Below are 13349 nucleotides of genomic sequence, written 5' to 3' on the forward strand. Positions count from 1 at the left end.
CATTTGGGTTGGTTCCAAGCCTTTGCTATTGTGAATAGTGCCGCAATAAACATACATGTGCATGTGTCTTTATAGCAGCATGATTTATAATCCTTTGGGTATATACCCAGTAACGGGATGGCTGGGTCAAATGGTATTTCTAGTTCTAGATCCCTGAGGAATTGCCACACTGTCTTCCACAATGGTTGAACTAGTTTACAGTCCCACTAACAGTGTAAAAGTGTTCCTATTTCTCCACATCCTCTCCAGCACCTATTGTTTCCTGACTTTTTAATGATCACCATTCTAACTGGTGTGAGATGGAATCTCATTGTGGTTTTGATTTGCATTTCTCTGATGGCCAGTGATGATGAGCATTTTTTCATGTGTCTGTTGGCTGCATAAATGTCTTCTTTTGAGAAGGGTCTGTTCATAGCCTTTGCCCACTTGTTGATGGGGTTGTTTGTTTTTTTCTTGTAAATTTGTTTGAGTTCTTTGTAGATTCTGGATGTTAGCCCTTTGTCAGACGAGTAGACTGCAAAAATTTTCTCCCATTCTGTAGATTGTCTGTTCACTCTGATGGTAGTTTCTTTTGCTGTGCAGAAGCTCTTGAGTTTAATTAGATCCTACTTGTCAATTTTGGCTTTTGTTGCCATTGCTTTTGGTGTTTTAGACATGAAGTCCTTGCCCATGCCTATGTCCTGAATGGTATCGCCTAGGTTTTCTTGATGTCTTTTTTCAATCCGCTTTAAGAATTCATACATAATACAGTAAACTTCAGTAACTATTGGTTGAGAAAACACATTAATTCGACAAATTTTCTTAAAGTAGTATATACACAGCACTGGGTAATTTACAAAGGAAAGAGGTTTAATTGACTTACAGTTCAGCATGGTTGGTGAGTCCTCAGGAAACTTATAATCATGGCAGAAGGCAAAAAGGAAGCAAGGCACCTTCTTCACAGGGCAGCAGGAAAGAGAAAATGAGTGCAAGCAGGGGAAATGCCAGACACTTATAAAACCATCAGATCACGAGACTCACTCATTATCATGAGAACACCATGGAGGAAACCACCTCCATGATTCAATTACCTCCATCTGGTCCCATCCTTGACTCATGGGGATTATGGGGATTACAATTCAAGGTGAGATTTAGGTGGGGACACAGAGCCAAACCATATCAAGTAGAATTCCTATTTTTGTGAAAACAATATCTGCTAATTGGTTTTTTTTAATTCTGCCAATTAAAAAATAAAAGAATTCCAAAAACCATTTCAAATCCAGCACCTAAAATAACAATCACCAACATCAAATTAACATAAATCCAGGCATTCTCCAAGGGGTCAGAGGTACAGACAGGTAAATAATTTTAGAAAAATTATTTATACATGGGAGAGTATTACGGGGAATTGGATTAGAAAAGAGAAGAGAGAATAGAATAAGCAGTGACTTGGGCTGTAGGAATTCAATGAAATCTTTTCCAGAACTTTCTCCCATTTTGTTTGTAGTCATGGCAGCCAAGAAGGAATCCAAGTCAATCCAGTGGCCAAGATGGAGAACATTACCACATTCTGTCATAAACACATGTGTTAAAACTCCTCTCTTGAAAGTTAGAATTGATATAACACAGAATGCTCTGCTCTCCACATCAGCCACAAGGACAGATCCTGACTTCAAAAGGAAGCAGCAAAAGGAGGTATAACCTCAACAGTGACCATCTTGCCAAATCTAGTCAACGAAACTAAAATCACTTGAAGTTCAGTTCAAAATAAATATGTTTTCAATCAAAGTTTGTTTTCATAGATCTTCACTAACATTGACATTCTTGGCTTGGAAAGCACTTGGGTTTTATCTCTAAGGAAGGCAGGCCCGTGAACACAGTTGGGGAAGTGGTTGGCGACTGAATTATATGAACCAGAAATTTAATTACTTTTGACAATCACATATAAAAGAGAAGAAAGAGAAAATGGTTAGGATATTTAGAATTAACTGTGTACAGTCAGAATCTCTACCACCATTTCTGGTCTAGTATAGACAAATTGTATTTCATTGCATTGGTGTGCATTATTAACCCACAGTCAAAATGCACAAATACTACTTTAGCAATGTAATGTTCCAAACATTTTATAGGAAATTAGAGTCCTTTCAGAGCTATAGTTTCATGCATTTCCCTAAGCAGTTTATATTTTAAGAACTTCTAATGAGGCTATAAAAAGTTCTTTTTATAAACACTGGCAAATATATCCACCACAGGATGGCTTTATGCATTTTAATGAACATATTAATAATTTACTCTTTTAAATTACCACCGTACTATTGCTGATCTAAAGGATGTACCTTAGAGAGTTTATGTGCTAAAAAGGTTATTTTTAAAAATTCTCTCAAAAATAGTTTAGAGGATTTTTTAAATAAAATATTTAAAACCTATAAAAGTCAACTTGAATTATATTTTGCCATATTGCTCAAAATAAAACTTACAAAATAGTGATTCCTGACCATGGCCAATTGATCTCAATTTTTATGGTCAGGTCCAGCAGTGGAAATAGATTCCTCTAGAAGGAATTCCACAGTAGTATGATAAGTGCTCTGAAAAGGGAACCCCAGGATGTTGCAGAGTACATAGGAGAAGCACTCAGCATGGGCTTGGGTCAGGAAGGGCTTTGCAGAGTAGCAACTTCTCAACTGAGACTTGAAGGATGGGTTCAAGCAGTGTTTTTCAAAGTGTGACCCAAGGATATCTGAGACTCTGTTAGAAGGATCCTGGGAAGTACTGCCTTTTCCACTTTCCCAAAAAGATATAGTAGAGTCCTTACCCCCTCAGAATATGACCCTATTTGTAGAAAGGGTCTTTGCAGAGGTGATCAAGTTAAAATGAGATCATTAGAATAGGCCCTATTCAAACATGGCAAGTATCCCTATAAAAAGGGAAATTTTTGACACAGAAATAGACACACAGATAGACAGAACTCCATGCAAAGACAGGAGTTATGCTGCCATAAACTAAGAAACTACCAGGAGCTAGGAGAGAGGATGGATTCTTCCCCACTACCTTCAGAGGGGGCACAGCCATGCTGATCTCAGACTTCCAGTTTTCAGAATTGTGAGGAAATTAATTTATGTTTAAGTCACTCAGTTTGTGCACTTTGTTACAGTAGCCCTAATAAACTAATATTCCAACTATATACTACTTGAAGCTAGATCTTTTTCACATACTTTGACTAAAACAACATATTACAGAGATTGAGTTCAGAAGCAGATATGAGACCAGTGTTTTTTATTGAGCCAAACACTACAGATATTTGCAAAAATGTAAAATGATGCCACTCTTCTCACTAATATGTTTTGTCTTGTCAATAGTCATTTCCATAAAATGTTATTTAGGTATTGTCATTATTTATGTATTGTATTTTAAAGTCAATCAATGAAGAATTATTTTCAAGATTTCTTAGTTTAATTCCAAATACAGTAACAATTTATAGATAATGTCCCTACTCATAAGAACTCTTTGGGGTCCTCAATAATTTTTATAGTTTAAAGGAGTTCTGAGACCAAAAATTTTAGAACTGCTAGGATCAAATTAGCCAGGGAAAGAAGGTGGCAGAAAGACTGTCCAAGGCAGAGGAACAGCACAAGCAAAGGCCCAGGAGACAAAAAGGAACCTCAAGTTCATTGTAAGTTGAAGGTAGAGCACAAGCAGGCAGAAATATGGGAGAGGAAGGTAGAAGCCAGATCACAGGGAAGAGAATAACACACACTGGGGCCTGTGGAGGCAGGGAGGGACAGCATCAGGATAAACAGCTAATGCATGCAGGGCTTAATACCTAGGGTTGATGGGTTGATGGGTGCAGCAAGCCACCATGGCACATGGTTATCTATGTAAGAAAACTGCACGTTCTGTGCATGTATCCAGAACTTACAATAAAAGTTTTTTTTTTAAGTTTAATTTTAAGCAAAGAAACAAGGGATTGACCAGTAATTTCTGTTTGAGAAAAGCTCCTTTCAGTGCAATAAGGAGGCTGGAAAGAAGGATCAAGAGTGATGGCAAGGAACTAGTCAGAGGTTAATTGAGAAAAGACAAAATGGTAGCAGTGGGAATGAGGGGAATATGTGACTCAATCAAGAGATTGTAGTTAAGTTTAATCAGAAGGACTTGCTGATTATTACATAGGGGAGGTGAGAGACAGAGAGGCATTTAATTTAGAACAACAACCCATTTCAGGCTGGTCAACTGAATGGTTAGTGGTACCATTTAGTAAAACAGAAAACAAAAGTAGAGAGTCCAGTTTAGAGGAGGAAAAGTAATGACTTCAGTTTTACAAATGGTGACCCTTCAGATATCTAAAAGGGGTTGATTCATGAACAATGTATTATATGGGTTTGGTCAGAAGATGAATATGGGCTGAACATACATATTTGGGAAATATTTGTATGTAAATTACAGTTAAGCCATGGATGGATAAAAGTATTGATGGTGAATATATGCAGTACAAAAGACAGGAAGATCAAAGATGTAACCATTGGAGCATCACCTTTAAGGGAAGGGCAGTAAAAGGGGAGCCCCAAGTTGGAGCAGTCAGAGAAGCAGAAGAGCTAGGAGAGGCAAGTGTCATGGAAGCCAGGAGAAGAGAGACTTTCAGGAACAAAATGGTGTTCAGCAAAGTCAATGGGAAGGTCAGATAAAAAAAAAAAAAGAATTAGAAAGTGTCCATTGGGTTTAACACGAAGGAAGAAATTGTTTGCTCTGGTAAAAGAAATTTGATTTGGATAACACCTTTCCCCTCAAGCAAATATATGTTTGCATTCATAAACAGCTCCTCCCACCCACTTAGCTCCATTTGCAAACAATTAAATTTATTTATTTAAATAAGAGCTGAGAAGTTTTCTGGGGGAAGTCATTAACTCCAGCCATATTCACAGTTGGAGTTCAAACATATGGACACACATCTGAAAAACCAAAAGAAAGCAGCTCTGGGATTAGAGGGAAAATAAATCAGAGTTCAAGAAAGGAGGAAAAAGCCACTTGGAGCAAATTACCTCTGTGGGCAGAACTTTGGCAGAGTCTAGCCCTGTGCTGTTCAAAATGGCAGCAGCCACTAGACACATGTGGCTACTGAGTACTTGAAATGTAGCTAGTCTAAATTGAGATTAAATGTGCATGGGATTTTGAAGACTTGCTTTGGAAAAACTAGCATAAAATATCTCTTAAAAAGCTTTTATATCAATTGCATATTGAAATAATTTTTTACATGTTGAAGTAAATAAAATATATTATTGAAATTAGTTTTACCTGATTCTTTTTGCTTTTTTAAGGCAGCTGCTAGAAGACTTAAAGTTACACCTGTATTTTGTATTATATTTATCTTGGACACTGGTCTAGCCAAATTTAGCTACAGAACCTAAAGGTCAACAGGGAATTGTGTATCTAAATTTTACAAAAATAAAAGTACTGGCCTTTTTATCTCTTTAATACTTTGGAACTCAAGCATCCCTGTTTTAGGATCACTCCTGCTACCTACAGACTGAGAATGTAACAGAAGGAGGGAGCACTCTCCTTCTAATTTTTTTTTAAAGCTGCTAAGCCTCAATGGAGGCCCTGCAGGAATTGGACAGTTAAGAATAAAGAGAACAGCACTGAAACACTGCCCAAGTTGATTCAAGAACATCTAGAACTCCCAAAAATACCAGCTGGAGATTATGAAAAAAGCTGCGGTTCCCCAAGTTAGGAGGCCAAGCCTTGGAGCTAGTCAGGGGACATTAGAGCCACAATGACTACTTGAAGCATAGGTATTAGGATGCTTTCAGCTGCAAGTAAGAAAACATAACTCGGAATAGCATAAACAGTTGAGGAATGACTTTCATAACAGAAAGTTCAGAGACAAAGTAGGTTCCAGAGTTTGTTGATCCATGCAGTCCAGCACGTGATCAAGCATTAGCTTCTTTTTGTCGCTCCTTGTAATGCTAGGAGGGTATGTTGTTTTGGTTTGTTTTCTCATGGTTATATAATTGTCACTAGAGGAATTTGGAGCTACATGCTTCTCTATTTCCATCCATAGAGGGAAAGACAGTGACATTCAACGTCTCTTAAAAGCAAATAAGAACAGTCTCCATGGCTACCCACAAACTCTCTTTATGTCTCAATGGCCAGCAATGAAACACAAAGGACCACACGCCCATTCTTGAACCAATCACCAGCCAGCATGATGAGATTACACTTAAACCAATCGGGTTCTCTTTGCCAGTGCTGATGGTAGAAGCAGCATCCCTGGAGGCACTTGTCTTGCAAGAGAGCAGGGTGGATACCTGCACACAATTAGGGATGTGTTCAGAAGGACGGCAGGGAATTCTGCTGTGTAGGCAACTTATAGTGCCCACAGAAACTCTTTTTACAAATAAAAATGAGCCAGTGGGGGAAAGCTTAAAAACCCAAAAGGGAGAATAATACTTCCAGCCAATTATTCAGTCCTGAGCCAGCATCCCTCAGCCTCTCACTACCCCCACATTCTTTGGTTTGGCTCAGGGAAAACTATCTAACTTTTAGTAGCCAAAGCAATAAGTCATTGTGAAAGTTAAAGCATTATAAAAACAAAGACTTTATTTCAAAGCTGCAAGTCAGTGACTTTCTAAATATCTGTTGTTTAGTAATATCTGGACCTCCACTGCCTCTGCTTATTTGCACAAATGGTGAAGAATCCCATAATCCTCACTCAGTTCCCACTCCATTTCCAGCAGACATACTTTGCCCATCTCTATGTTCCATCCCTTTGATTTTTCATACCCTACCTGCACTTTTCAGGCCACAGTAATGAAAGTGTGTTCTCTTATGACTACTTTCCAAGCCCCGTGTGATACAGACTGGCCACGATCTAAGAGGAAAGAGTAAGCTTGTCAGCTCAGGGTTTGAGTTGTGACTGAGCAGGAGACAAAAGATGTCCTTTAGTGACTGTTGTTTATCACAAAAACAGCTTGGGTTTCAAAATCCTTGGTATTAAATATTGTAATTCCTCCACATGACTCCTGTAGCAGCGCAAAGGTCAAGATACACAGAAGGAATTGGAACTCCACAAAGTTGTCTCTTCATTGAGCACAGTGAGACACAATGAGAGTACACAGTCAGGGCTAGTGATTAAATGAGACAAATCATGCTGACATCGCTCCAATCAACCCGTGGAATTTTCAAGTTAGAAGAAAACTTCAAGACAAACTAGCCTTCTGTAGTAGGCAAAATAATGCCCCATCACCAAAGACGCTCAAGTCTTAATCCTCAGAACCTATGAATATGTTACCTTACAGGGCAAAAGAGAATTTACAGATGTTATTAAATTAAGGAACCTTATCTGGGAGATTTTTCTGGATTATCTGGGCAGGCCAAATGTAATCACAAGGGTCCTTATAAGTGAAAGGGGGAGGCAGGAGAGTTAGAAATGGGGATGCATGGCTGCTAGAAGTAGAGGGCAGAGTGTTGCAATTGCTAGCCGGAAGGGGGCCATGAGCAAAAATAAAAAAAAAAGGAATGCAGAAAACCTACAGAAGCTGGAAAAGATAAATAAATTGATTCTTCCGAGAGTCACTGGAAGGAATGCAGCTCTGCCAAAACCTTGATTGTAGACTTCTGGCCTCCAGAACTATAAGAGAATAAACTTGTGTTGTGTTAAGCCACTAAGTTTGCAACAATTTGTTACAGCAGCCACAAGACACTAATACACCCTATCACCTCAGTTTATAATGACTCCCTTCCCAATACCTGCTATACACTGAGATCCTTATATGCTTCTTTTCTTTACAGCACTTGCCATTATAGTGTCAGATATTTTTGTTTGTTAACTATCTCCCCAATGAGACTCCAAGGCTCTCAAAGGTAGACACTGTGTTTTCCTTTTTCATCTCTGAGAAGACCTAACACAGACTATTGGCAAACAGAAATAATTTATTAAATATCTGTTAACTGGAAAAAAATACAGGAAATAAAAATATATATAAAATTGGGGACCCATCTAAAAATTCCCTAAATGGCAAACAACATGAACAGACAATTCTCAAAAGAAGACATATAAGCATCCAACAAACACAGGAGAAAAAGTTTCAACATCATTAATCATCAGAGAGATGCAAATCAAAACCACAATGAGATACCATCTCACACCAATTACAATGGCTTATTAAAAAGTCAGAAAATAACAGATGTTGGTGAGGTTGCAGAGAAAAAGAAACACACAACAAACAATAGTTGACACTATTGGTGGGAATGCAAATTAGTTCAGTCCCTGTGAAAAGTGGTTTGGAGATTTCTCAAAGAACTAAAAATAGAACTACCAGTTGACCCAGCAATCCCATATATTCCTGGGTATATGCCCATAGGAAAACAAATAGTTCTACCAAAAAGACACATGCACGCACATGTTCATCACACATGATTCACAATAGAAAAGACGTGGAATCAACCGAGGTGCCCATCAGTGGTAGATTGGATAGAGAGAGTATGCTACATACACACCATAGAATACTATGCAGCCATAAAAAAGAACAAAACTGTGTCCTCTGCAGTAACATGCATGCAACTGGAGGCCATTATCCTAAGTGAATTGATGCAGACACAGAAAACCAAATAATACATATTCTGTCTTGTAAGTGGGAACTTAACATTAGGTAGACATAGACACAAAGTTGACAACAACAAACACTGGGGATTCCAAAGCAGGGGAGGAAGGGTTGAACAACTACCTATTGGGTACTATGTTCACTGCTTGTGCAACAGGATCATTAGAAGCCCAAACCTCAGCCTTACAAAATATACCCGTGTAACAAACCTACACATCCACCCCCTGAATCTAAAAATAAATAATAAATGGGGAAAAAACACATAAACGCACTTAGTACATGGTATGCACTCGGCACATAGCAACTATTATTGCTGGGTATTCTTGGTTCTACTAGTACCCTTCCATCTTTGGTTGGAATCTATTTCTTCAGTGAATAAGAATATAAAGGATATTAAAATAATTAAGTTAGAAAAATACATATCCCCTAGAGGGCCCTAAATCACAGGAAACTAATTGCAGGACCCTCCAACTTCGTAGTTATGTGTTCCCCTCACGCCAGAACTGGCAATGCTGGGTACATTTAAGAAAAATCAAGAGCAATATCTCTTTCAGTTAGGGGTTTGGGATGTGAATGAAGAGATTCCACTTTGGCCTTTGAACTTTAGCATGGTAGCATCTGTACACCTGAGTGAGGGAGTTATAGATGATGCCTCTTATGGCCTTCACAGAGAGCCTCCTCAGGAAAAAATGTGGAATTCAGTGCACCCATGCATGGATCCTCTCTGCCCAGTCCTTCCACAGCAGGGCAAGGAATACCACTCAGTGACTGAGACCTTACACCCTGTCACTCAAGTTCAGATCTCCCTCGTCCTCACTCTCAGAACAGTACCAGTGCCAGTGTGGTAACCGTGGGCTAGAGCTAAGCCAGGAGGGTGCAGACCAACAGCACCATGAGGGCATCCCAAACCAGACCCTAAAGAACCCTGAAGGCCAAAGTCCCAGAAGAAGCTACCTTTTGTTGTTGAGTCCAAAAGTCCAGTTCAGGATGAGAATTTCGAGTAAACTTCAAAGGATTTAGAAGGCAGGATGCTCTGGAATAGAATGGGGGTGTTAAAATTAGGTCAGAAAGGCAGGCAAATGGGCAGACATTTGCCGTGAGGTTAGAAAGGCCAAGGCTCATTGAGATTGGACCTCGTCCAGGGGAACGGATGGGTATCTGGTTTTAAAGGCCGGGACAAAATAACAAAGAATTCACCTCTCTGAGGAAGGCAGGGCCAAAATACTGCAGGAGTAACAGAAGTGATACAAGGGAAATGATAGCAAGTCCCCAGCTTTCTCTGCAGAAGTAGGTAACATTCTGCAAACTGAGCTGGCTTCCCGACATCTCACCTTCACCTGGATACAAACCCTATCCTTTTGAACACAGGTGGGCTGAGTTAATCACAGCCTCCCCAACTCAAGCCTCAGGACTTCATATCAGGGGCAGATGCATAATCCCAGCCAGGCCAGGGTCCTTTCCCCATGATTTTTCAGACAGTTTTGGGGAAGATAATAATTTCTGTCTTCTTTGATGCTAGCTGTAAGGACATGATGCACGTTGCCAGCAGTCATGTTATGTAAGGTCATGATGCACGTTGCCAGCAGTCATGCCCTTTTCCATAAGAAACTGGGATCATGGGGTCAAGCCTCAGAGAGAAACAGGGATGAAAGGGAGACTCCAGGTAGGCTCCAACCCTCAGAGGTCCCAGGAGCTGCCCTGGGTGTAGCCTTTCCTTGGAATCTGCAAACTGTACCAGTAACTCTCCCTGTGGCTTTGTCTGCTTGAAGTTGGTCGCCTGTTACTGTTAACAAAAAGGCTAATTCATTGGATACATACAGCCAGCCAACAAAAAGTGATATGAAACCTATCTAGGCTCCTGCTTACCTCATACCATATTCACTGAACAAAAGCCCTCCCCTCCTATATACATCACTTCACCCCTGCCACCATCCACTGTTACCTTCCTGGCCTCTTGACCTCGATGTGCAAGTGTTGCCAAGGCCACATCTTTGGTGTTCCCAAGGCCACCGAATGTAGAGGAGAGCAGCCAGCTGAAGGAGACAGGCAGAGGCACAAGCATGTCTTTAGATGTAAATACTTCCTTTAAAGGACTCTAAGGACTGAGCATGACGAAATTTTCTCCTCTTCTCAGTCTTACCAGTTTTTATTGTTGTCGTTCCAAAATACTGTATGGCAGACAATATACACAGGCAAAACATTCATGTGGAGCTTCAAAGAGCAAGGGAGAGAAGGGAATTTCTTGAATAACACTCTTTTTATTTGGTCAACCAATGAATCACCTATTTTCGCTGGAGCAGAGTTATTAACAAAGTTTCCACTTCTGAGTGCTGCTTTCATTCTCTACAGCCTCTCCTACTGAAGTCCAAGGGACAGCCCTCCAAATGAGCCCCTGGCAACACCCCCATGGGCCTGATCTTATAATATGTTGAGCAAAAAAAAGCAAATTGATCCATAAACATTTCCTGGGGACCCAGAAAGTTGCAGTGCTAAGCTCTGAGGTTTCACAGCAATGCACGAGGTGTAGTCCCAGCTTTCAAGGAGCTAAGAATAATGAAGACAGCAATGACAGCAGCTAACATTTACTGAAATCTTAGCCAGTGCTGAGTTCTGTATGGAGGATCTAATTTGAACAACAAGAAAAAAGAACACAGGAGTTATCTCCATTTTACAACTGAAGAAACAGAGATCATAAGAAAATCCATCTTGCTCAAGGTCCCACAGAAAATGAGTGACTGGGACTCAAACTCAGATCTGAATTTCAAGACACTGCTTTTATCATCTTAGTTTAATAAATAAAAACTCTGTATACAAGGGGCAATCAATAGAGATACAGATGATATAGATAAGTATAAATGTACATACACACAGAGTATTTACACAAATGTGATGAAACGTTAATACATAAAGAATCTGGGTGAAGGGATGTAAGGGTTCTTTGTACTGTACCTGCTACTCTTTTAAGTTTGAAATTATTTCTAAAAGAATTATTTAATAAAAATTAGGCCTACCTTGGGGTACTCTCACTATAGTTCATTAGCTATTTTTTCATCTATGCCAATTTGATAGGAGAAAATTGTTGTAATTGACATTTTCTTGTTAATAAACACTATGTTTTTCATAGTTTTCTTTGCCATTTGTATTTTTACTTTTAGTTAATTATGTGTTTGGGGCTTTTTTCACCTTTTGTAAGAGGTGGTATAGTGGATACTGTGGTGTCTCACCCAGATCTTCAGGACTTGAGCATTCTTCTTGCAGCTGCTGAGAATACTAGCTGCTGATGGTTCACAGCTGCATCCCCCACTGGGAATTTCCTCATGGTTACTTCCCCTCCAGGGGAAGTCATGGTTACTTCCCCTCCAGGGGAGCAGCCCATGACTAATGAGTGGCTAAGTAGTAACATAAAGTCCCCCTGGGCTAAACGTTGGGGTGGGAAACTCTGAAATGGCATCCCAGCTCCCAGTACAATTGGGTAAGACCTCAGGTGCAACCATTTTGTGTATCAGCACTTCGCTCTGCCTAGTCCTGTCGTCCTTGCTTCTTCACAGGTGTATCTCCTGAGAGAGCTTCCAATAAACCTCTCCCTCTCAGAGCCTATGTATTAGTCTGTTCTCACACTGCTATAAAGAACTACCTGGGTAATTTATAAAGAAAAGAGGTTTAATTGACTCTCAGTTCCACAGGCTGTACAGGAAGGATGCCTGGGGATGCCTCAGGAAACTTACAATCAGAGTGGAAGGTGAAGGGGAGGCTGACACATTCAACATGGCAGGAAGGAAGAAGACGGAGAGAAGGGGGGAGGTGCTACGTACCTTAAAACAACCAGATCTCGTGAGAACACTATCACGATAACAGCAAAGGGGAAGTCCGCCCCCGTGATTAAATCACCTCGCACCGGGCCCCTCCTCCAACACCAGGAGTTACATAAACATAAATGATGCAAAAGTCAACCTAGCTTAAAAATTCAACAGGAGAATTTGGTGGGGACACAGAGCCAAATCATATCAGCCTGTTTCCTGGGGAACCCACAGCAATTGGTACATCTTTTACTTATTGATGTGCAGTGCTAAGAGCTGCACTTATTATCATTAAAAAATGAAAGTCTTAAAACAAATTTAAGAAACTTCAAAATGTTCACTGTTAATCTTCTCACTGTTATCACGAGTATCTTTAATATGACTCGTGTCTAACTAACACTCATGCACAATATACAATGTGCTTTTCAAAGGCTTTTATCTGTGGTCCACTTGATCCTCATGATCTTAACCGTGAAGGACATGAGCTCTGGAGCCCAGAGCCTGCCTGCATTCAGACTCAAATAATTGCTTACCAAATTACCTAACCTCTCTGGACTTCTATTGTCTCATTTATCAAGAGGGGATGATATTCGTTCCTAATCCATAAATTAAATGATGGGGTGGTGATTAATTGATTAACGATGATTCCTGCTATGTAGTACTTAGAACCTCACAACCATCTGATGAGATGGGCTGTGTTAACTGCCCAAGGCCATTGTACGTGCACAAGGTCACACTAACTCTTACCTAGGCTTCAGTTGACAAGTATAACATAAGAGATTATAAAATAGCTATCAGGAGTACAGAGCGTTGTAGCTTTTGTTCATGTCATATTCACAGTTATACAACAGTATATAATTTCACTGAAATCTCATACTAACCAAGTTTTCTGCATGTTCTCAAATAAACAATTGTGAATATAATAAGAATTGAAGGCACATTCATAATATATTAAATTTTCTATATATAAGCTTGAACT

General features: G+C 39.8%; 1 long non-coding RNA gene across 2 annotated transcripts; it reads right to left on the reverse strand.

Annotated features, from left to right (window-relative positions):
• Positions 1–3237: 3237 nt before the first annotated feature.
• Positions 3238–12370, reverse strand: LOC107974734 (uncharacterized). Of its 2 annotated transcripts, none has more exons than XR_010157237.1 (4): positions 10714–10955; positions 10516–10606; positions 9528–9606; positions 3238–7600 (listed from the first exon to the last, which is right to left on the reverse strand). It is a non-coding gene; the product is annotated as an uncharacterized LOC107974734 (long non-coding RNA). The 2 variants fall into 2 exon arrangements; XR_001717700.3 differs by lacking the exon at positions 10714–10955 and adding an exon at positions 12299–12370 and having other exon boundaries at positions 6545–7600.
• Positions 12371–13349: the final 979 nt, after the last annotated feature.

This window comes from Pan troglodytes, chromosome 4 (assembly GCF_028858775.2).
Source record: "Pan troglodytes isolate AG18354 chromosome 4, NHGRI_mPanTro3-v2.0_pri, whole genome shotgun sequence".
Classification (NCBI taxonomy): Eukaryota; Metazoa; Chordata; class Mammalia; order Primates; family Hominidae; genus Pan; species Pan troglodytes.